This window comes from Ictalurus furcatus, chromosome 18 (assembly GCF_023375685.1).
Source record: "Ictalurus furcatus strain D&B chromosome 18, Billie_1.0, whole genome shotgun sequence".
Lineage (NCBI taxonomy): Eukaryota > Metazoa > Chordata > Actinopteri > Siluriformes > Ictaluridae > Ictalurus > Ictalurus furcatus.
Genome location: NC_071272.1, coordinates 11,552,361 through 11,578,599, shown reverse-complemented (window position 1 = coordinate 11,578,599; position 26,239 = coordinate 11,552,361). Strand labels below are relative to the sequence as shown.

At 38.7% G+C, this 26,239-nt stretch overlaps 1 long non-coding RNA gene across 1 annotated transcript in view; it reads right to left on the bottom strand.

Annotated features, from left to right (window-relative positions):
- The window catches only part of LOC128622201 (uncharacterized), a 56,323-nt gene extending 30,845 nt beyond the window's left edge, over positions 1–25,478 (bottom strand). Inside the window, exons 1-2 of the long non-coding RNA XR_008388363.1 lie at positions 24,911–25,478; positions 21,777–21,846 (exon numbers count right to left, since the gene is read on the bottom strand). This is a non-coding gene — a long non-coding RNA (uncharacterized LOC128622201). The remainder of the gene's footprint in view (positions 1–21,776; positions 21,847–24,910) is intronic.
- Positions 25,479–26,239: the final 761 nt, after the last annotated feature.

Sequence of the window (26,239 nt, the reverse complement as noted above, 5' to 3'; positions counted from 1 at the left end):
CAGCAGCAGAACCAGCTATACCACAGTCTCCTGAGGAAGAGTGATCACCCAGCAGGAGGAGTAGATAATAATCCTCCAGCCATGAAGGAGCGCATCAGCCAAACCCTCAGAACCCCCTTGCTGGAAAACTACCACATTACCACTTCCAAACCTTCTGAAGCACACATGACCATTAGATTCCCATTACAAGGAAAACGCTTGCTGTAATTGTGCGCCGCTTTTCCTCGCTCTGCTGCAGAAACGTGTCCCTCTGGACTCGCAATGAACAAGTGCTAATTAATGAAAGCTAGCAAGAGCGTGCAGCTGCTGAAAATCTGTGTCACTAACTCATCTGTGCTCGTGCTCCATTTCAGCCAGGCTTTTACAGCCTGAAATCGCAACCTGATGTGCATGTTGTGTGTAAACTCGCACAAATCAGTGCACATAAATCAGTCCTTAGCTGCAATTAAGAGTAATCAGTGGTAGTGAGGGGTTAAGGGTGAAAGGTTAAATAGCCTGAGCTGTTGTCTGATGTGGCCTGTGAGCTATCACTCTGATAAATGATCTTATTGCCCTCAGTACATTTCTTTTTATTTGTTTCTCTTGCTCTTACAAGTTGAACTTGCCAGATAAACAAATAAATGGGGTCCACTCTGTACAGCTACGTATTTTATGGGGAAATCTACAACCTTAAAAACTGGAGCTAACTGCTTTTACTAAAAATTCAAATTCAAATTGAGACATGCAAGAAAAAAGTTAATCTATGGTATGCTTAATGGACGACAGGTGTTTCTCATTTAAACATCTGCAGAAAACATCTGCATAGAAAATGTGACTTACATTTATTGTCGGGAAATGGGACACAAATAGATTTTTTTCAGTGATTTAATGACAGCCGTGCTCGGAAGTATTTCTGGACTTTTAAGGTCATTGTTATTTGTGCAGTTAGGACGATGTGGGCTTCTTAGTTAATCAAATGCAGAGAGAGAGAGAGAGAGAGAGAGAGAGAGAGAGAGAGAGAGAGAGAAAGAGACTTAATAGTAATGCAATGATGCTGGAGCAGGTGCTGTAATGTAGTCCTCAACTGAAGGTGAAAGGCTCCATTGTGAATTCCTGTGATGGGGATTTAACCCTGAGTTCAGGACTCCACACATTTTCCATGAGAATTCAACATTCCTGACATACATTGGTCAGTGGTCCTACCAGTCTGGCTTACTCCGTGCAAGCAAATTGCCACAATCCTTCCCTGGTCGGCCACCTCCTCTGGAGGGAGGTCAGTGAAGTTTAACGCCATACTGGCACTCAAGCCACACTGCTGGGTAATATCTCAGGCTTTCTCGCGACATCTCTCCAACACAACCTACTGTGGCAGTTCATCTCCTTTACTGACTCGTGTTGACATGGGCATGATCACTCAGTTGAATGAGTGTGAAGATCAGGAATGCTACATGGGTGCATTCAGATAAAAGAAGTCTAAATAAGATTGAGAACACGCTTGCTATCAATCAGAATTTAAAAAGTGAGGCTCACCGTGATGCACACACATTTCTGATATACGGACATTATCCACTCCATAATCCTCCTTTCAGTCTCCCAATCTTTGCAATGTATCTCACAATAAAATTTGTTCTGTACATTATAGACACACTGTTTGCACTTACACTTTGCCTTTGTTTGCAGAAATTTTTCAGATTAAATTCCAATTATTTGATGAGAAAGGGCTTGATTAAAAATACAATGCGACCACCACAAGATCTTGGTAGCTGTGTTGAGTTTTTAAACAAGCCCGATTTAGCATACAGTCCCCTCAGAAAATATTGGAGCAGCAAGACCAATTCAAATGTTTGTGCTATACACCAAAGACATTTGGGTTTGAGATCAAAAGATGGATATGAGACGAAAGTTTAGGATTTCAGTGTTTATTTCCTGGTATTTACACCTAGATGTGTTAAACAACATAAAACATAGAACCTTTTGTAGAAGTCCACCCAATTTTTAGGTGAGCAAAACTATAGGAGCAGATAATTCTTGAAGTAAATTAAAGTACATAACACTTAGTTGATTATCACTTGCTTGCAATAACTGCATCAAGCCTGTGACATCACCAAATTGTTGGTTTCTTCTTTTGTGATGCTTTTCCAGTCTTTTACCACAGCCACATTCAGTTTTTGTGTTTGTAATAAATAAAGATTAGTGAGCCTGTTCTAGAAGCAGCCATGCAAGTCCAAGTCATGACACTACCTCCACCATGTTTCACATATGAGCCTGTATGTTTTGGATCATGAGCAGATCCTTTCTTTCACCACACTTTAGCCTTTCCATCACTTTGGTAGAGGTTCATCTTCATTCCAGAACGTTTCTCTACATCTCTGTATTTCTCTGCAAATTCTAATTTGGCTTTCTTGTGGTATCGCCTCTATATTTCTGCTCTGGAAAGTCTTATACGAATGGTGTATTGTGATACCTTCACCCCTGCCCTGTGGAGGTTGTTGGTGATGTCACTGACTGTTGTTTTTGGGTTTTCCTTCACAGCTCTCACAATGTTTCTGTCATAACCTGTTGTTGTTCTGCATCATTCTGTTGCTTAGTATATCAGTGGTTTCTTTCTTTTTCAGGACATTCCAAATTGTTGTATTGGCTATGCCCAATGTTTGTGCAATGCCTTTGATAAATGCTCCCCCTTTTCTCTGCTTCAAAATGGCTTGCTTTTCTCCCATAGACATCTCTCTTACCGTATGTTGGTTTATCCTTTTTTAACAACAAATGTTGTCTTCACAGGTGAAACTAAAGGCTAAAACCAAGAGTAGATGTTCAGAGCTATTTATTATTTAAACAATCAATCTAACAGGACACACCTGGATAACAAGAAACACCTGTCAATCACATGATCCAATATTTTTCCTCACCTACGAATTGGGTGGTCTAATACAAAACATGCTATGTTCTACACATAAATACCAGAAAATAAAAATGAAATTCTAAACTCTTCTCATGTTCATCTTTTGATCTCAAACCCAAATGTCTTCAGTCTATAGCAAAAACAAATGAATTAAAATTGCTGTTGCAATAGTTTCAGAGGGCACTGTATATTATTACGGGGCAGTGTGATTCATGCCAGAATATTAGCGCTTGTTGCAATAATAACTCTATGGAGCTACATTGGGCACTGAGCACACTGCCCTACGATTGCAACATCTAAAAAGGCAAGCAACATCTAAAAAGGAACATGGGCATATATCTGTAATTCTTTACATTGTTGGTCACTCAAAATAGGTCATTAGTATTTCAGTGGAATTTAAACTGTATGGAGTTGTGAAGTGAGCACTTATTGAAGATTAACATTTGTTGAACAGCTGATATATATGGTAGGGCTCTGTCCCATCTGCCCCTATATACTGCCATATGCACACATTCATTCACAACTAGGGTCAATTTAGCACACCCAATCTGAGCTACAGCCTACTGGTATGTTTTTGGGAGGTGGCAGGCAACTGGAGAACTCAGAGGAAACCCATGTGAGACATGGTGAGATCATTCACACAAACTCTTTGCGAGTTTAGTGTTTGCAGTTTTGGCCCCTGCACTTATTCACACTTGCAGACATGTTTATGGCGTGTGCTTGTGACTAAATTAGGTGTTGTGTCCATCACATGTCGCAGCTGTCCATGCTCTATATGCATATATATCACTCTTCCAGGGGCAGAAAGATGTGCCCCTTACACGACAGGGTGCTGACACTAAACCTCCCCTCTGTCACTCAACCTCAGAAACTGCACCAGCCATCTAAGAAATTCCACTCATTCACAGAGGCTCTCACACACGGCAGCCATTTCTGAATGCTACACCTGGTCAGACCATGGTCTTACCATGAAATCTGAAACAGCATGGGCCAAGAAGGTTTGATTGACCATATTTTTTAACTTTAAGGCAATTTTTTTTCCCCACTTCTAATTCTAGAAAAACATTGATACATTTTTTGATTTATGGAGCAACTTTAAAATAGCACTTTTAATGCTGTTAGGATGCTATTTATATTATATAGGCAATATTCTACAATATAGCTCAAAAATCTTTCTTCTGCTCAAGCGATCTAGTCATGATCTCAGCATCATAGGAAATTTACACAACGTTAAAGGAATACTCCAGCATTTCTCAACCTAATCTATAACCACCACAGCTATAGTATTTGTTTAGTTACCACACCCATGAAGTTCCAAGTCCTGAGAAAAGAACGGAAAATCTGTTTACTTGGAACTCCTTATTATGAAAGTTCAAGGGTAGTTGTTGGGGCTTCAATAAACATTTAGGCAAAACACAATTCCTTAGAACACTTTAATGAATTCTGCAGACATGGGTATTTGTAAATTAAGCTCTAAATCTGCACAATTCCTGTAAGAGTTAGAACAGCTTTTTTAGGTGGAGGAATTTGTGGTTATGTGCTCCCATAGTCAGTGTCGCTCCAAATAAACACCTCAGCTTCAGTTTGATGTCCTCTGTTTGCAAATGACACCACAAAACCTTCAGGAAATCCACCAGAATGTAACCAGAATGACCTTTTAGTGTACTGCTCTGGTGTTTGAAATTTCATAATAATATAATTTTCATAACAGCCTTGGTGTGACATATGACATCTAGTTCTTAATTTACACTATATATTTATATATTTTAATTGATAACTGACAGAATTCAACAGCTGCCCTTAGACTTCCATTATTACTGTTTTGAGGAAAAATGGTTTTCTGTTTAATTTTTTTTTTTCTAGGGAAATTGGTTGAAATTCTTGTCTATGGTAATCACACATACCTTACCGAGGCTGTGATAGAGATTAGATTGAAAAATGATAAACTCTTCCTTTAAGTATGCATAGCTTATTGCCACAGGTGAAATTTAAAGCCCAAGAGGAAATTCAAGCAAGCATCCTCACTTGTGTGGGACATAACATATGTTTGCAGTAAAAAAAAAAAAGAAAAAAAAAGAAAAGAAGAAGCACTATGACTTCTGATGTGAGGTTTTCAACCGAGGAGACTCATCTCCAGAGGTTAGGGCAGCCATTAACACTGAGAGGCCAGGTATATCTGATGGAAATAGGTCAGACATACAGGAAGGATTCGGTTTTACGGGCCCTGCTTAAGCCATATTTATGACCAATTCTCACAGTTTGTCCTGGTTAACAGACACAGTGATGATGTTAGCATGTGTACTGCTGAAACCTGCCAGTTAGAACACTAAATGCACTTCCTTCTCACTGTTACAAGATGGATACAATTTGTTAAAAGTGGATTCGTAGTGTAGTGTAAAGCTCTTCCTAGATCTGCACCATTCATGATGATTCAGACAATAAGAGAAACAAAAGCTTATAAGCCATTTATACTTTCACAAGAGACACCAGCATACATGCCAGAAAAATGGTGTGTCTTCTTTGAGCCCACTGATTGGACAATTATACGATCAAGCTATACGTAGCTATACGTAGTACTATAGCTATGTATTACGGGCTTGAAGAATTTTCATTGCATCACTGAGTATTTAGCTTTACAATGTCATACAATTCATACAAACATGTTTGAGAATGAGTGACAGTCTTATAAGCAATACAAAACAATATGTCTTCCACAGTGCTATTGCAGTCCTTACATGTGTATAAAGTTAGATTAAACACAGCTTGTTTTAGATGAGAGAGAAACTAGCATGCGACAAATGTCCTGCTTGCTTAGCAACTTCAGACAAACAGGATATAAAACTCGAAAGTGCCAAAGTTTTTTGCGGGATAGATGAAAGACATTATTTCATCATCAGTGCATTACGCCTGTGTCACAGTTTACATCACTATCCCCCTTGTTGCTCTGAAGAAAATTCCTGTCTCTCAACAATCTATAGCCAGAATGAATCTAAAACATGACTAATACTTAAGATTTTAAGCACTAATTGCAGTAGGCTTGGGCAATATTTGTCTCTACACAAATATCCAGTGATGTTTACTCAGACTATATTACACTGCCAGACCTGCAAACCTTTATGCATTTTGTGTAGGAGCTCCGCAATTTAACATCGGAATATGCTAGTACGAGTTATTACTTAAAATATATCAAAAGAGCATGTTTTTCTCTTTTTTTAAGAAATGGCAGACGGCTTAATCAACACGTGAGTCACGGAAGTGTTTTGAACTGTCCAATATTAAAACTTACTAGAAGCCCCGCCCCTTCCCCCATCTCACATCCTCACAATAAGACTCACAGGGTGTCCTTGTTTCCTGTCAAGGTAAATGTAGAATGTTTTAAGTTCATTACCATATACTAAAATCTATTAATCAGTCCGTACAGGATTTTGCAGAGTTATTTGAAATGCTTGATTTTGCTGCTTTATTCAAAATTTTGTGATGCAATTTGCAGGGTTGTTATACTTTTTGTGGAAAACTACTTTTGCAATTGCAAGAAATTGTTTTGCACGGTCTTTCACAGTGATGCTTGCTGTACTTATGTTTGACGCACGTGAATCGAAGAGGGTTTTGGCTGAATGAGCATTGTGATGACGTCGCATGACACGTCCTGTTCCAAATCTGCGCAAAATCTGCTGTCATTTTGAAAAATTGAAAGCACCTCCAAATATTACGCCGTTTGCTTGATTTCTGCATTCATTTCTGCAATCACAAAAACGCTAAATCCTGGAGGGACTGTATAATGTATGTTAGACTTAGCTAACATTACACAATTACACAGTCAACATGAGTTAACTATGTTTATTATTAAAGCCACCGAAAAATTTTGGTCCAAAATGGTCAAAAATGTCACTTCCAGTTCTCGGACAAAAGAGAACAAGAATGAACATTTTGACAAATTAAATTGGTGAAGTGTCAAATTCAACAATTTACAAATAATATTAATAGTAAATAATAATTTTTTCCCCTTTCCTGTGCTTTCAAACACTTTGAGAGCAGAACAGGAAAAATCTGTCATGTGGATATTACATAAACGATTTGTCAAAGGATTAAATAAAAATTGTACTGGTGTGTTGTTTTTTTTTTTAAACTGCTTGGTGCATTACTATAGAATAATGTAAAATCCACCATCCTCTCTCTCCTACTCTGTTTAAACCTGAAATGGTGGAAATGCTCGTTTTCCTGTCAGGTCTGGTTTAAAAAAAAAAAAAATTAAATGGAAAATTGCGAGCAAGGAAAAATCAATATTGTACAAGCCTAAACGCCTAAACTGAAAATAAGTATATATAAAGCAGTACTGAGGAGACACTGAGAAAGGAAGTGAATGAATAAACATGGAAGACTGTGGGAGCGGAGATGCAATTGATGGCCTGGAAAAGTTTAATGTCCTACGCTTCATAGTGCATGCTGAAAAAATACCCAACAGGTCAACATACCCAGGCAACTAATATAAATGTGCATGCACAGACACACAGACACACTCATAAGTACTTCATGAATAATACAAAGCACAGCCTTACGTAAAATTTGGGTACAGACAAGGCCACATGTGTGATTTATGCCGTGACCTAGAGAGTCTGGGGTAACCACAGAGGTCATGGAGAGGGGACGGGAAGTACGAAGGGTTAATTGCCTAAATTAGGTTACATAATAGTGTATTAGCACCTTTGACCTGCACTTGTATTGTTGTTATTGCTGCGTGTCTTTTTCTAAGCATGGTTTAATTTTCTAAGCAAGCATATTAGTCACGTGTCCAGACAAAAATTTAGTTACCCAAAAGAAAAGTCCATTCAAAGAGAAGGTACATAAAAATGAATAATTATAAACAGTTCTCTGGTTCCATGGTCTGCTTTTGTCAGTGGCAACAGAAGTTTTCATATGGGAATGTTTAGCACAAATGAACAAAAAGCAAACAAGACTGACCTTTTAAAAAGCTAACAAATGTGGATTAGTTCTTGTTTAATGTTAAGTAAAGACTAAGTGGCATTTGTAAATGTCTTAGATGTAAGTACCACAGATAAAACATCTGTCTTTCACTAACATGTGCAGTTATCAGGTGGGCTCATGCAGATGAGTGCTAGCGTTAGTTAAAGTTCTGCGTCATTGGTACTGGTCCAGGGAATGACTTTTCTCTACCAGCATAATTGTAGGACGGTGACCCCTAAGTGTAAAGCACATTAATAAACCACAAACAATTCACAAAATGCAACAGCAAGGCAGAGTAATCAAAAACACATCTACATGAACTCAAAACAGAAAGATTACTTCTTTATTAAACATCACATTCTCATTGGTGATTGGATACAGCACGTGTCAGTCTGAGAGACCGCAGAAAATGGAGAGTAATCATCAACAAGCCTGTCATGTTCAGTAAGGACCTACCTGTTCTGATTTGAGTTCAGGTTGTGTTTTTGAATTTGCTGTGGTGTCTTTTTTTTCTTTTTTCTGTAGCATATCTGAATTCGCTGTTGTGTTTCTGAATTTGCTATAATTTTTTTGGGGGGGGGGGGGTTCTGTTGGGTTCTTTTTTTTGCTTTTGCTCTCAAGTTTTTGTTTTTGTTGTGGTGTTTCTGAATTCGCTGTCATGTTATTGAATTCATTGTTGTGTTTTTGGCTTTGCTGTTGTGTGTTTAAATTTGCTGTTTATTATTTGGCTTTGCTCTCATGTTTTTGGTTTTGCTGTTTCTAATTTTGATTTTAGTGCTGTATTTTCTAATTTGCTGTCATGTTTTTGGTTTTGTTGTGTGTTTGAATTTGCTGTCATGGTTCTGAGTTTGCTGTTGTGCTTTTGAATTTGCTGTCATTTTAGTTTTTTTGTTTGTGTTCATGTGATGTTTCCAAACTTGCTGTTTTGGTTTTGCCATTGTGATTGTGTTTTTGGTTCCCTTTCAAAGGGAACTCAACGTTGCGTGAGCTTCACACTGTGGGAAACACCATCGTGCACGACCAGTATCTGAACTCTGTAAAATCACGGCTATTTATTGGCCTGCCATGGTCAGGTGATGTGGCATTTTGCATGTCACGTGACTATAAAACGGCACCTGTAAAACATGTCATCAGCTCTTTTGTCGATTGTCTCTGTGAAAATTCCTAAAACTCTTCAATCTATATTTTCAAAAGAAATATATATATATATATATATATATATATATATATATATATATATATATATATATATATATATATATAAAATTTTCTTTTCTTTTCTGTCGCTATCCTGTGCAAAAAGAATGAGCCTTAGAGAGTTCAGAAACTGTGTTACTCCTTGCTCTCATTTGATTACAGAAGGGGATGGACACATTTTTTGTGTGACATGTATGGGAGTGTAGTGTGCTCCACCCCTCAAGGGGGCTGACTGCACTCATTGTGAATGCTTCACAATAATGTGGCTCTGCTCCCGGCTCTCTCGCTTCAGCCGAGAGCTGGGTTTCGGAACCTCAGGACTGTGGGCCGGCTGCTGTCAAGGCATCTAGCCAGGTTAGATCCTGGGGGTCCCATATGGATCTGGGGGGGGACCGGAAATGAGCGCTGCTCTATCTCTCACTCTTTCCTCTGGATCCGACTCTTCGGTACTGGGTTTTGGAGCTCGCAAAGTGACTTCTCCTTCTGGTCTGGACAGTCAACCCTCTGAGGAGAAAGAGGGGGCAGCCAGAGGGGGGGAGCCACTGCATCATTTTTGTGGGAGTGGAGCATGCTGCAGCAATCAATATATAGAGATGATGTTAAATGCAAGAGCACCATCCAAAAGAAAATTGTATGCATTCAATTGGAAATTTTTTATCGTGGTGTGAGGAATGCCAGTGAGACCCAGTAAACTGGACTGTAGCTACTGCTACAGAGTTCATACAGGAACATTTCTCAGCAGGGTTGGCTCCTTCTACAATTAGTCGTCTACGTGGTCACCATTTTGGCCAGCCACACCCCTTTTGATGGATCCTCTGTGGTGCAACATCCTCTAACTTTGAGGTTTATGCATAGTGTCAGACAGCAGAGGCCCATCTGCAGATGACGCATACCTTCCTGGGACCTTCTGTAGTTCGGGAAGGTCTGTCAGGCGCCCCAATTGAGCCCTTCAAGTTAGCTTCAGAGAATCTTCTGACCCTAAAGGTAGCTTTTTTGGCTGGCCCTGAAATCTCTGTTGACCCTTCTTGCCTTGACTCTGCCCCTGGATTAGCCAAGGCCTCCCTATATCCTAGGCCGGATTATTCCTAAATGCCTACATCTGCTGCCTAGCCAATAGTGTTGCAGGCGTTCTCCCCTCCTCCGTTCCTTGCACCAGAACGAGGACGATTGCACCTACTGTGTCCAGTGAGGGCTCTTTGTACTTAAGTCCTCTGCTCCGGCCAGTGGAGTAAGTCGGAGCAGTTACTGGTCTGCTTGGCTGTGACAGTAGAGGTGATGCTGCATCAAAGCAGCATATCTCTATTTGGATAGTGGAAGTAATCTTTATTGCTTATGAGGAATGTGGTCTTGCTACGCCTCTGGGCATAGGGGCTCATTCCACTAGGGGGGTGACCCCTCAAAGGCTTTATCTAAGGGGTACCCTTACAAGATGTGTGTGCTGCAGCAGGTTCGTCTATGCCACACACATTCATTCTGTATTACAGTTTGGCCTTATTAGCCAGCTCATATATGGTTTTCAGAGGTAATATCTCTGCTGGATGGCACTCCCTGGGAGATTTCCATTCGTAGGGAACCATCAAGCCAGAAGGTTGATTTATCACCCTCGGCCGGAACTATGAAAACTGTGAGCCTGGCCCCTGAGGGGCACCAGCTCATAGATTCTGGTCTCTCAACCAAGGGTGTAGAGACCATGTTAAATGCTAGGAACATCAGTGAGATACAGAAAACTATGCAATGGCTACAGTGGGTATACTTGTTCCCACAGCATGAAGCTCATGCAACGTTGAGTTCTCTTTGCAAGGGAACATCTGGGTTACCCCTGTTCCCTGAGCAGGGAACAAAACATTGCATAGCTTTGTCATACTGGGGTATGCCTGTAAATTGCGTCTTCGCTTCAGACAAAGAGAAGCTGATGAAGTGGTTTACAGGTGCCGTTTTATAGTCACGTGACGCACGAAATGTCATGTCACCTGACCACGGCAGGCCTATAAGTAGGCGTGATTTTACACAGACTTCAGATACCGGTCACGCACGAGGGCGCTTCCCACAGTGTGAGGCTCACACAACAAGCTCCCCTTCTAAGGGAACAGGGTTACATGCGTAACCCAAACGTTTTGGTGTTGTGTTTTTGTGGCTTTGCTCTCAAAGTTTTGGTTTTGCTGTTGTGTTTGTGTTTTTGCTTTTGCTGTTGTGTTTTTGGCTTTGCTCTCATGTTTTTGGTTTTGCTGTTGTGTTTGTGTATTTGGTTTTGCTGTTGTGTTTTTGGCTTTGCTCTCATGTTTTTGGTTTTGCTGTTGTGTTTGTGTATTTGGTTTTGCTGTTGTGTTTTTGGCTTTGCTCTCATGTTTTTGGTTTTGCTGTTGTGTTTGTGTATTTGGTTTTGCTGTTGTGTTTTTGGCTTTGCTCTCATGTTTTTGGTTTTGCTGTTGTGTTTGTGTATTTGGTTTTGCTGTTGTGTTTTTGGCTTTGCTCTCATGTTTTTGGTTTTGCTGTTGTGTTTGTGTATTTGGTTTTGGGGTTGTGTTTTTGGCTTTGCTGTTGTTTTTCTGTTTTCAGTGTCATGTTTCTGAATTCATTGCTGCATTTTGGCTTTTCTGTAGTGTTTTTAATTTTGCAGTGTTTTTGTTTTTTCTGTCATGTTTCTGAATTTGCTGTCATATTTTTGCTTTTCTGTTGTGTTTGTATTTTTTTATTTGCTGTAGTTTTTTGATTTTGTGGTTGAATTTTTGGATTTGCTGTTGTGTTTTTGCTTTAGTTGTTGTGTTTCCAAAATTTGCTGTCATATTTATGGTTTGCTAACATCTTTTACCCTTACAGGCCGTCGTACCCTAGTCCAGTTTGCATGGACAATATCCACGCCAACAAGGGGATCATCTAGTAAGATAAAACCTTACAGCACTATTGATGAGACTTAAGTTTGGGAGATGGCTCTTTGATGTCCTTATTTTGTTGATTTCCATCTCGCACTTTAAGTGCTTCCTCCAGGCAATAAAATCTGTGTTACGCTGTCTCTACTGATAAAGTGTACTCAAGCCTAAACCCACTGTGTTGTCTGAAAAGAATGTTCTGTTTTGACCAGCCTCTGTGTTCTCTGGCCAGATAAAAGCCATGTGTGAGAAAGTGGAAGATGAAGCAGGGCAATGGTGAGCACTAATCAATTTATTATAATCTGTTCAGTGGTGTGACAATAGAGTGAATTAAACCAACAAAGTGATACAATGACCGGCCCCTGAACCTGAAATCCTTGAGGCAGGACAAGTGCTCACTTTCGCTTCCCCCGACACACACACACACACACACACATCCACACAGTCATGAACTGCTTTCACGCACAGACAATGTGAACGCTGAAGGGATATCCTGAGTGGAAGTTTGTTCTTCTCCATGGGGTCTGAGTGTCACCAGGATAGCCCGTGGCATGTGTCTACACCGTGACTCGGGTCTGAGATAATCAGCAAATTGAATACACACCCCATCCCTCTCAATATAGCAGAGGAACATTGGATTAGCGTGAAGGAACTGTCACAGAGAGCCAAAAGTTCAGAGTAGGGACTGAGCATGGGTTTTTTTTCACTCTAAAATCTGAGAGCTGATTGTTCAAAGCCTCTGAATAAATCTTTATGTTTTATAAGTTTCTGATGATCAATGCTGAGTCATCTTTAAGATCTTTTATCTGACATTTGATCTTCTTAATCATCATCTTAATTTTATCAATGTGTATATAATCAAATCTGCCCCAATATGGATGAAAAGGAACATAAAAATGTACAAATACCAGAGCAAATATCAGCGCAGTCATTAATTTAAAAAAATTCTGGGTCACAGGCTGCATTTTAATCACTGTTACTGTTAGTGTAAATGCATGATTATATAATGTACGGCAGGAAGTCAAAAAATAAACAAAACACAAAAACAAGCCCCATGAATCACACATAGTCACAATGTTGGTTAGGAAAGGGAAACATAAAAGGAGAAGGCATCTTATCAGCAACCATCAGTAGTGCCTACAATAGCACATAAATTAAGAGATTACCATCATCCAAATTCAACTGCACGCAACTCTGAGGCTGTAAAATCATCTTCACACAGAACTGAATTCTCTTCCAGCTGACCTGAAGATAACTTCCCTTGTCCTCTTGTTTCCAAACCAGTCCACAGAGGCATAATGTTATTTAATGTGTTTGTTATAATCTATTTGTTTTAATCCATTTTGTGTAACATATATACTACCCTTTTGTGATATGACATAGATTACAAAAACATGTTTAGCTTTAGAACTGCCAATTTGCCACATGAAAATTACAGTCACTGACAGACACCGAAATTGACATTGCTTCATCATCTTCATCAGTGTCAGTGATGTTTATTGGTATAGACCAAGGGTTCTCAAACTTCTGCAGCGAGGGCCCCCTTTAACTTTAAAATAACTTCTGCAGACCCTTTCAGATTTATTTTACGAACATAATCCATATGCTATACAAATATTACACTCATTTTAAAGTGTATAATAATATTAAGGCGATTTTTTTCAGAGCAATAGACCATATTATCCTGATTTTTTTTGCTCATTTTGAGGCTTTAATCAATTCAAACAAATCAAGTGATCAGTCAAACAGGCAAGAAGAACCATACGAACCCAATAATAAATATGATAACTTTTTTAATAGTGGCTTGTGATTTCAACTGCTGTAACAAAAGTTTTGTTTTTTTTAAATCACAGACCCCTTGGCTATGCTTCAGGGCCCAACTTTGGAAAGCACTTAAAGATACACCGGAACAATAAGTTTAATGTTACCTGACTCAATTTATTAATCTGAAAGACCCATTCAAGTTTGGAAATTCACACCCAGTTCAGGCTTGGCATTTATAATCCATCTTAGGTGATATGATAAGTGGACATTATTACATACATTGTCACAAGAGAATAGCTGTGAGTATGAGTAGACCAATTCACTAACATAAACTGGCTACATTCAAAAAGTGTGGAGTTTATGTTGACAATGTTAACAAGTGTTCATATGAGAGGAGGCTTCATTAATATAATGTGTTAAAAAAGCAACCTGTTACCTCTATCAACAGTGCAGCTTGACACTTTAAAAGTGGCTTGATTCCAAGTTAGGCTAGGTTTGGAACTAGGTTGTGTGTGGGAAAAGCAAGTCTGTGAGTGGAGACTTGTTTAATAGCAGATAATCGGACTGAAATCTAATCAATTTCCACAAACAAAGTGTAAGTGCAGACAGTGTATCTACCATGTACAGAACTATTTCTGTTGATATAAAAGATTGGGGTTCGAAAAAGGAGTGGATAATGGTTGGAACAGATGATGATAAAACAACATAATGCAGATATCGCAAATCAGTAATGCATGCACACTATGGTGAATTTGTTTGCCACACAAAGACTGAGAAAAAGAAGAAAAATGCATTTCCCAAACTTTTGGGGGGTTCTTCTGGTCTTTATGCACTTAAAAAAAAAAAAAAAAAAAAGTTGGGTTGGACATTTTGCTGAGATCTGGCAACCCTGGGCCAAAACGATGTCAGATTTGTAAATTAACATTACACTTTTACAAAAGTTTGATGTTCAGCCATTTTCTCTGCTAGTGGTCCTAGGATTGAATATCAGAATAAACCAAACTGAAAAGAGCTGTAACTAACAAACTGTTTTTGAGCACAATTAATATTTTTGAGCCCAATTACAACATCTTAGGATCCTGTATCATACTGCAGAGTAGATTGCCTACACTTTCAAACCATGTAACACCATCTATTAATATGTATATTTATATGGTTTTCTTTATACACTCAAAACAATTTTCCCCAAGTCAAAACGATTTTCGACTATATGACCAGACCCAGGTGGGCTTGTAAAGAAACTTATCATGTACAGTTTATTTCTACTTTTGAACAATGCACTACTGGTTTTAATAAAATATTCCAGAGCAGTCCACTTAGTACTGTAGTAAGTAAACATAATAAATGTGTAACTTTTTTTTTGTCTATTACATGGCCATGTTACTACACAATGAAAGATGAAAGCACATGTCTGTAAAATTCTAACAATTTCTGAAGACTGTAAAAATAATTATGCAGGTATAACTCTGCATGTTCAGTATGTTTCAAAAACAAATATAGCTAAACGCCAAATCATTGCTCCATTCAGCTCCCACTTCATGAAACAGGCTCCACGGGTCCAATGCCCTCCTGCAGATCATGCAGGTCTAGAAAGTGCCGTCTGGGGGGGAAACTGAAATAGTGAAGAGACATGGCATGTTGCCACACAGATGGAGGAAGCAAGAAAATAAATGCCTGGCTGGAGACATTTGGGAGATTTGCAATTAAGATTAGCCAGGGCCTGACAACAGTATAAGAATCAGACTATTTCTACTCATACATGCACGCAAACCATCGGCGTTCTTAGAGGCTTCTCCATCAGAGCCAGAATGACGAGGAGGAATTTCATTCAGCAAGAAAATTTTAGGAGAAGAGGTTAAGTTGGGCAGAGCACTTTAGTGATGGTGTATTCAGATAAAGAGCGATACAGCTGGATATTCATTCAAAAAAAATCACAACAGGATTAGATATTTAGTAGTTCCACAGCGATAACGCTGACTCATCTCCACAAACTGATCTTCAGACTTTCTAAGAAAATGAGGCAGATCGTAATGCAGTTTTCCCAACTGAGTCAGCTATCGTGAGCAGACAGCGCAGACATGCTATTACAGAGTCTGCTCTGTTCATCTGACCGCAAGTGCTTAATGAGCATTTTAACACTTGTTTATCAAATTAAGACACAGACAGTCCTGCCAACCCTTGTGTGTAACCTCAAAATAGCAAATAGTTAAGCCAACTCCGAGGAAATACCAGCAGTTCACATGGCCATGAAAAGTACAGGAAAGTGTCATTAAAACTTAAAAAGCCAAATATCGTTCTGCTAAAGAGTTGTTTAACCTGCACAGTAAAATATTACACCAAAAAAATTATAAGCTGATTGTTCTAAGTCAAGCTATAGTTTAGCACAATTTAAAAATGTACTTTGCAAAAAGGGTTTTGCTAGGCTGACAACACAATAATCTGAGGTTTAATGTATTTATATTGCCTTCCATATTCAAAAAGAACCTAAGGAGTAATTCATGAGATGAGAACAAGAGAAAGACAGTTTTGGTGAACCTGTTCCCACTGTAATCTCAGATTCTTGGCTGACAGGAGTGGAACCCGATATGGTCTTCTGCTGTTGTAGCCCATCCTACTGAAGGTTGGACATGTTGTGCATTCAGAGATGCTTTTCTGCTCACCACGGTTGTAAAGCGTGATTATTGGAATTACTATGGCTTTCTTGTCAGCTTGAACCAGTGTGGCCATTCTCCACTGACCCCTCTCATCAACAAGGCATTTCCACGAGCAGATCCATCACTCACTGGATGTTTTATTGTTTTTCCACACACTGTATAAACTCTAGAGACTGTTGTGTGTGAAATTTCCATGAGATCAGCAGTTTCTGAAATACTCAAACCAGCCTGTCTCGCAACAATAACCATGCCATGGTCAAATTTCACTGAGATCACATTTACCACCCAATTTTATGTTTGATGTTAATATTAATTGAACCTCTTGACTTGTTTCTGCATGATCTTATGCATTGTATTACAGGTACATGATTGGCTGATTGGATAATTGTATGAATGAGCAGAGGTATAGATGTTCCCATGAAAGTGGCTGGTGAGTGTATTTAATGGTGCTTTATACAATTTTTGGTTAATAAAATATACCATACTATAATTATTTCCATACCCATGTTATTGTGTGTTCTTATATAAAGGCTTTATTCATTGTTCATTGAAATACATAAAGAAATGTTGCAGTGGAATAAAGGAGAGAGTTTCCACAGTAAAGATGAGAGCATGCACACAAACTAATGACAGATGCTTTCAATAAGCCAGTGGTACACTGACCATAATGATATTATTTGCTGTCTTATCTTGACCTTGATGGAGGTGATATGTTTTGCCTGACTGCTTCAAGAAAGCAACTGCAGGCCAATGTCAAATGAACATAATTGGAGAGGTTTGTACTGCATTTATGTATGGGATAGGGCTTAGTCTTAAAATAGCTAGCTGTGGAGATCCTTGCCATCACTCAATTATCACATCAAATGTATTTGGCAATGGAAACAGTATTAACACTGGAATAAGAAAAACACCCCAAAATTCCCCAAACTCACCCACAATCTCAGTAGACGTCATATTGAAATGACTTCCAAGTTTCTTACAGCAGAGGCATATCATACATCGGCAAGTGTTAAATCATTTGACAGACTACTGACACATTTAATACAATAACAATTAAAAATGAACCATTTAGTCCACTATTTAGGTCTCAAGTCTTCCTTCCACAAAGCACACACAGAGACAGAAAGAGAGAGAGACCTTTGCAGACCCAGACCAGCTTCAGGGAGGAAGTATTAAAGATTACAAGTCTTCTCAATGGGTAGGCCAATAAAACAGGGAAGATTACATTCTTTGGAGGTGCATTTATCCCAGCAGATCACCACAGTGCCAAAAGCAGCTCTACGACTAGACCAGTGCGAGTCTAAATCCAACTTGCTGTTACCCTGCGGCCTAGGCCACAAGGTTATGTGGTTGTGCAAAACATTCAGTTTTCTCTCTGGTTCCCTCTCACAGTATCACCCAACTATTCTCTGTCACATTTGAAACTAAGTATTAAAACAGTTTGCTGGGTCATAAAAAAAACCCAATCCATGTTTTCAGGTTGTAGAGTGAAAACACTTCTCCATAATCACTAAAGCATGCTTTTGTACTTTCCACCACTTTCCGTCAATGTGGTATCTATTAATATGGGGCCAGTATGCAAAAAAGGAAAAAGGAAGTGCAAAGACATGTTTCTCATGCAAGCTCTGCATGGACTGATCAAATCTAGCATTAATCACGAGGGATAATATTTTAATGAAAAACCTATAATGAGGACTTCCACCATCCGTGCACCATCTCTGGCGCTCCCAGTTTTGGAGACTTCAGTTTTTACTTTACAACTATTGTGTGCTACTATTATGTCTGACTTGCACTCATGTTCACATTGAATATCAGAATGGGGAACAAATGTGATCTCTGTGGCATGGCTGTTGCTGCCAGATGGGCTGGTTTGAGCATTTCAGAAACTGACGATCTCCTGGGATTTTCACGAACGCAACATCTGTCTATACACAGAATGGTGCGAAAAACAAAAAACATCCAGTGAGTTGCAGTTCTGCAGGCGGAAATGCATTGCTGATGAGAGAGGTCAGAGGAGAATGGACAGACTGGTTCAAGCTGACAGGAAGTCTACAGTAACTCAAATAACCACTCTTTACAAACGTGGTGAGCAGAAAAGCATCTCAGAACACACAACACATCAAACAATTGATACAGATGGGCTATGACAACAGTAAACCACATTAGACTTCACTTCCATCAGCCAAGAACAGGAATCTGAGGCTACAGTGGGTACAGGTTCACACAAACTGGACAGATGAGGATCGGAAAAATACTGCCTGTCTTTGTCCAGTCTTCAACTGTCCAGTTTTGATTAGGTTTTAATTTGATAGTTTTCCTCTTTACTCTTTTTTTGCTGGCACTTTTTTGCAATACTATATTTTGTGATGGATATTCTGTATCGTAAATAATATTTTTGTCATATTGTCCAACTCTAAAAGGAACTAATGGACCACATACCAACGTCAGTATGTGTCTCTCATCCATAGTATGAGCATAGGATGAGCATGTATGAGCTGCACAGTAGTCATTACGGTTTGTGGTTCTGATACTCTGTTACAGTTCATTATCTAGCTCCTCTGAACGTGGCCTGACAGTATGATGGAAGGGAATATTCAAGAAGCGGAAAACAATGTTAAACACATTTTTAGGAACAAAGCTCAAGATTTGAGAGAGAACACTGCATTATCAGTCAGAGTCTTGAGGAAACCAACAATTAAGTGGTGGGCTTGCTTCAATGCATTGCCCATTAGTTCATTTTCTACAGGCCTCATTCAAGTGTGCTTTCATGCTTCTTATGAATGAAAGGCTATTAACAAGGGCAAAAGAAGGCTCTCGTGGACTTCCATTCATGTTTGTTGGTGGTTCAAGAATATTGCCCCGAGTTACCTTCATCGTGAGTCCTTCAACACAGCCCTGAGTCACTGCTCTTTAATAGCAGAGAGGCGGAAATGCTGCACAAAGACACATTCAGAAAAGCCCTGAGACGTATTCAGATGCACACACATTCTCAGTCCAATTAATCCGGTCAAGAGCCGCGAGAAACAGACGCCGCTTCCGTCCCAATTGTTCCCTCTGAAGTCCATTTGTATTTGTTTTACATACAACAGATATCAGCAATGACTTTAGAGGAAAAATATTTTAAGACGATAAAAACTAAGGAAGCACTAAAATGTCCCTGGTGGACCTGCAGTGAGGCTGTAAATTGTAAGCATCCCTTCATAACTGTAACTGCCACCAAATGAGGTTTATTACACAGCCAGGAAAAACACTTCACTGAGGGCTGTATGGGGCTCTTGTGTTTCATTTGGAAGAATAATTTTGTCTGATAAGTAACAGTTAATAAAACGATTTAAAGTACTGCAGAGTAGGATATGACCAACTGTATTTGAGTTGAACTTGTGCAAAACATCCTAAATGGAAAAGTGTCATAGAAATTAGCCTGCAATCACAAAATGTTGCTAATTCTACTACAAATACTATTTCAAATAATAGGGAAGAAATAACTCAGTGTAACAGGAAACGATGTAATTGTCAAGGACATCCAGAGTGTGTTTTCATTTTATAAACCATAAAGGCATCTTGGTAACATAAAACACTTTTGGCAAATGGTTACATAATGCTTACCCACTTAAACCATGAATAAGTGTGAAGTCTCACTTCCAGGTGGAGTAATTGGATTGGTTTGTTTTGTTTGCAGAATTGCTAACATCAATACCTGAGAATCCATGTGAAAGGAATTCATTGGAAACTCACTAGACAGTCCTCCTAGTATTTTCACCTGTCAAAAGATTAATCAAATACATGCGAGAAAGCATGCCTCAGCCTTTACACTCTCAAACTGGTAGATAACAATGAGGGCAACTTAGTTGATAGTGAGTGGAAATTGCCAGCAAATAGCATTAGAATGTGCAAGCATATCTTTAGGCACTGCCCTGGGCCCTGTTTCCCAAAAGCACCATTGGGTAATTTCATGCCTGACATTATGATTTTGACTTTGCTGGACTGTAGCTTTCAGCTCCCATCCTGGAACCAACACCGAGAAACCCAGTGGTGGTTTTCATAAAACTGGCAGCTACATGCACTGTATGTTTCTTGTAATCTGTATAGTTTGCTTCAAGGAAGAAAGGAAATGACATTAAATCTTAAAGTAATATTAGCCTGTGAAAAATAGAAGCGCAAACTTGATTTTTATTTGAGTTATTTAACAGTAGCACAGCGGCCTTAGTCAATAAGTTAGTTATAACGGCAGTTTGATTGTTGTTTAGAGATCGTCATGTAATTGTCTCACAAGTTCCATGTATTTGCAGTCTAAATATTAGCGCCTTGGAATCTCTAATGTCCCTATCACAGAAAGAACGATGTCCTGATCGTTTGTTAAAGGTTTCTAGCAGGTACACAAAATGAAACGTTGTTTCCTCTGAAGACTGTACAGACTGTATCATTAGAATGCTTTGTCCAACATTATGAAGTGATCTCATGACTACAGCACTACAGGAAACTCACCTGTCCTTGGTTAGTTATGGTCCATACTCACATACCCTTCTGGCAGTGCGCACATGCAAACCGTATGCTGATTTGAACTTTGCACAGGTTTGCAATGTTTCCTTAAGATGCACTTTTACAAATGAAAGAAATATGACTAGTTTTCTTTTTTTAAAAATCCATAATTCATTCAACTGACTCACTACAAATGGTGGTATGGTGGCGCAAGGTCCCTAGTTTGATCCTAGACATCTGTGTGGAGTTTCGAAGTGTTCTCACTATTTTCGTTTGGATTTCCTCTAGGGTTCTCTGGTTTCCTTACATCTCCCAATTTAGGGTGTGTCCCTGCTTCACGCCCAGGGATCCAGGCTCTACTACGACCCTGACGAGGATAAAGTGCTTACTGAAGATGAAAGAATGAATGACTAACAACAATAATCATCTCAGGGATGCACTTATAACACTACATTACAAAACATATAACCTTAGTTTAAGGCCCTTCAAGCGTTCATCAAAATTAAATGTTTTGAATGCCTTAGTTGTAACCTTTCAAAACCTGTTGCTGTCTCTAGGGAGATATATTCCCAGAAATAAAATCTTTTTTAAATCAGCCACACAAATCCACACAGGGTTAAACACTCTGTCCCTCTCTAACAGAGTGGGACTTCAAACTGAGATTACACAACATACCATGTCTGTCAATCAATCTAAGTTGAGAAAGAACCACATTTTGGGCTTTATAACTTCCACATGTCGGCTGCCTTTAAACTACAAGATGTCCATGAGATGTATTCAGTTTGCGGTTGCACAAATGTTGTCACTCAGCAGTGAATATCAGGAGGAGAGGCACTGAGATGCTTGATGCACACATTTGTGAACTACCAAAAGAAGTAGAGTACACAGAAGTAGCCAGAGACAGGTCACTTTGTCCAGTAGGCGCATGTTGATCCAGTATGATTCGGAAGAGAGGAGCTAGTACAAGGGACTTACCTGGTGGGCAAGAGCACTCTTGACCTACTTCCCTCGGTGTTCGGAGTTTAGGCACTTCCTCCATGAGTCTCTGCAGATTTCCAAAAAGTAACAGTCATTTTTGTGTTTTGGTTGTAAATTCAATGTCTACAGTAATGATCCTTTTTTCTACACTATGTGACCAAAGGTTTGTGGACACCTGATCATCACACCCCTATGTGCTCCTTTACAAACTGTTGCCACAATGTTGGAAGCATACATTTGTATAGAATGCATAGAGTGCTGTAGAATATACATTTCTGTCACTGGAACTAAAGAGGCTCAATCCTGTTTCAGCATGACGATGCCCCTGTGCACAAAGTGAGCTCCATCAAGACATGGTTTGTCAAGGATGGAGTGAAAGAAGTCGAGTGTCCTGCACAGAGCCCTGACCTCAACCCCACTGAACCCCTTTTGGGATGAACTGGAACATACACGACCCCTCACCTGACATCAGTGCCTGACCTCACTAATACAGCTGCTCTTGTAACTGAATGAACACAAATCCCCACATACACGCTCCAAAATCTAGTGGAAAGCCTTTCTAGAAGAGAGAAGGTCATTATAACAGCAAAGGAGGGATGAAATCTAGAATGGGATGTTCAACAAGCACATACGAATGTTATGATCAGGTGTCCACATAGTACTTTTGGCTATATAGTGTATATTCAGTGGTCATTTAATCAGGTAGACCTACAATATAGGTGCACGTATACAGGTATAGGGGTGATGACTAGAGCTCACCTGAGGCAATGAACAATGTATCAGACACCCATGGTGGCATTTTTGTTAGTGTTGAGCTGATCTGAGTATGAGGGATGCTGAGGTTTTGAACATAGATTACATTTACTGGTTATTTTATTACATGCTTACCATTTTAGTCCATGTTAAAAGTGTACAGTTAGCGACTATTGCGCACTTCTTCTATGCTCAATATATGTTAATCTTCAGTGTCAAATTGATTGATGGCCTTTCCTCAACCCAGCAGTAACACTAATATGGATAAAAGAAGGAATAAAAAGCAATGTCTCTGAATAAATAAAGAAAATTCTATAGTACATGTTTAAGTAATGAATGTTTAATATTTGAATATTTGGTTTATGGTTATAAAATAAATCTTAAAGGTCTCACTGTACTGGAAGCAGAAATATGTCCTAAGGGTTATGGCAACAAATGAGATACAGTCAGTAATTGTACACATACAAAGTGCACTGATATGGTAGATATCCATGATTCTGACCATATAGTAGAATAAAAGTTGGTGTCCATTCCAGGGGCCCAAATCTGGAGGCTGGAGGGGGGCCCACCAAAATTCCAGTAGGATGTGTAAATATATTCCAGGTATGCAAAATGAAATACGGAATTAAAGAGGCCTATAACAATATTGACTCAGGTGGGACAGAATTCCTAATTATGTCCCTGACCTGAAAACACACCTCCCTGACACGTGCTTTTACCTCCTGTTCAGTAACTTGTATACTGAATAATCAATATTCTTGAAATTATTAGTGGTAATCTTTGAAAAACTATTTTTTTTCACGTTTATATACTCCTGTTAAATGGTAAAGAAAAATGTTTAACTGAATGACTTACAATGTTTTACTAAAGTTTAACAAAAAAAAAAAATCGTGCATGTGCATGTTTAATGTCTATTGTATACGGACTGATCCTAATTGCTGAAGCTAAAATGCTTCTACTTTTCATTGGCATACAGCCAAGAATGAATTTTGCACAAGATATACAACAACGCATGAACTTAATTTCCTTCCTAACAAGGTATTCATGAATCAATTAAATTGCTATATAAATGTGTACAGTTGAGGTCATAAGTCGACATACACCTTGCAAAATCTGCAAAATGTTAATAATTAAAAATAATAATAAGAGGGATCATAAAAATTGCATTTTGGTTTTTCATTTAGTACTGCCCTGAATAAGCTATTTCACATAACAGATGTTTACATACTGTATAGTCCACACGACACAATAATAACTGAATTTACACAAATGAAACAGTTTAAAAGTTTACATACGCTTGAGTCTTAATACTGTGTGTTAAGAAACAACTATTACAGAAGGTGCAAACATTCACTAATGCTCAAGAAGGCAATACACTACATTAAGAGCCAGGGGGATATAAGCTTTCATTTACTACTGCTCTTCAGAAGCTACATAAGATATTTACATATTCTGCAGAAGACAAAATAATAACAATTTACACCAATCATCCTTTTCAAAAGTTTACACCCCCCTGGCTCTTAATGTATCTGTGTTGCCTTCTCGAGCATCAGTGAATGTTTGCACCTTTTGTAATAGTCGAGTCCGAGTCCCTCAGTTGTCCTCAGTGTGAAAAGATGGATCTGAATATCATATAGTCACTGTTAAAGGGAAAGGGGTCAAATATGTAGAAGATGCTGGAAAAGCAAAGAATGTGCAGGACCTGGAGGATTATTCTGAAGAACAGTGGGCAGTTTCACAGCTCAGGACAAACAAGGAACTCATGAACAACTATCACAAAACATAAACACAGTCGTTGATCATCCAGGTAACGACACACAGTATTAATAATCAAGCGCATGTAAACTTGTGAACTTTGTGTAAATTCAGTCATTATTGTGTCTTGTGGATTATATATAAACATCTGTTATGTGAAATAGTTTATTCAGGGCAGCACTAAATAGAAAACAAAATGCATTTTTTTATCCCTATTATAATTATTTTTTAATTATTAAACTTTTGCTGATTCTACAAGGTGTACGTAAACTTATGACCTCAACTGTACAGCCTGTTCTGATCTGTTTATTGAAATGGCCACAATATCATTTTGCCACCTGAAGAAACAAAATGTCACTAGGATGAAGACTAATGAGTGAAAAATGCGACCTTTTCTTGGAGGTACATTTTAGATAGCATTAGCACAGACAATAATATAGAGTCTGTTCCCTCATTAAAGGTAAAGAAGGTATCTCTCTGAGGCTACCACTCCAATGACTAAGTGTTTGTACCTTAATACAGCAGGTCAAGGTCTTTAACGCCTCCAAGCATAAATGTTACTTCATACAACAACTAAATGTTTTTCATCCCAGTGAAAATCCCAGTGAAGTTTTGTAGCTCACCTTATGGACGAGTTTTTCTATCGCATCCCACAGAGAGAGGTTAGCAGCCTGCAGTGATGGAGGTGCAGAGCTCAGGACAGAAACGCGCTCGCTTTCCAGAAACTGCATTCTGTGCTCCAGGTGAGACGTCCTTAAGGTTATGACGACACAAAATACCACCAAAAATACCGACAAAACTAAACAAAAAACAGTGTGGAAAACGTGGAAGGAACTTGTGTAAGCATTGGTGTTGACCATCTCCTTCGACAGAGTATTCGCGCGCATCCTTGGTACTCTGGTTGGTGACCAGTCAGAAGTTCCTGGTATCTGAAGAAAAATAAATCTGATATTTAAACAAAACTGGTGTTACACGTTTACCGTAACAACTCGTACCGACAGCAAACAGGTTGATAAAGAAAAGAAAAGAAAAACATTGACTGGAGGGATGAAATAGAGAGAAAACCGAGCGCGTGATGCGTCTGTGTACTGTGTGGTGCTACTTAGTGCGCGAGCACTGCTTAAACCGCTCCGCTCGCGAGTATCTCGTGCCAACACTTTGGGCAACCCACTTCCTGTCAATCTGAGCGCATTTAATTTAACCAAGGCATGATGATAACTATTTCGGTAGTGCATTACAAACACAAAGTCTGCAATGGAAAGCATTTGAATAAGCATCTAATAATAATAATAATAACAATAATAATAACAATTATATATATATATATATATATATATATATATATATATATATATATATATATATATATATATTTAAGAGAAATCATAAAAATTGCTTTTTGTGAAACCTATTTCACATAGCAGATGTTTACAAGACACAAAAATAGTTGCATTTACACAAACGAACCATTTCAAAAGTTTACATACACTTGATTCTTAATACTGTGTGTTGTTACCTGAATGACCTTTTTGTGATAGTTGTTCATGAGTTCCTTGTTTGTCCTGAGCTGTGAAACTGCCCACTGTTCTTCAGAAAAATCCTCCAGGTCCTGCACATTCTTTGTTTTTCCAGCATCTTCTACATATTTGACCCCTTTCATTTTAACAGTAGCTATATGATATTCAGATCCATCTTTTCACACTGAGGACAATTGATTTTCCAATGTGTGTGTGTGTGTGTGTGTGTATATATATATATATATATATATATATATATATATATATATATATATATATATATATATATATATATATATATAATCTGCTGTCATGGATATCAGACAGTTGCAAACACAACACAGGATTATAAAAAAAGATCTTTGTTAAATATAGGTGTGCAAATATTATTGGCCCCTATGAATTCATATGAGAAAAATATATTTGAAGTATATT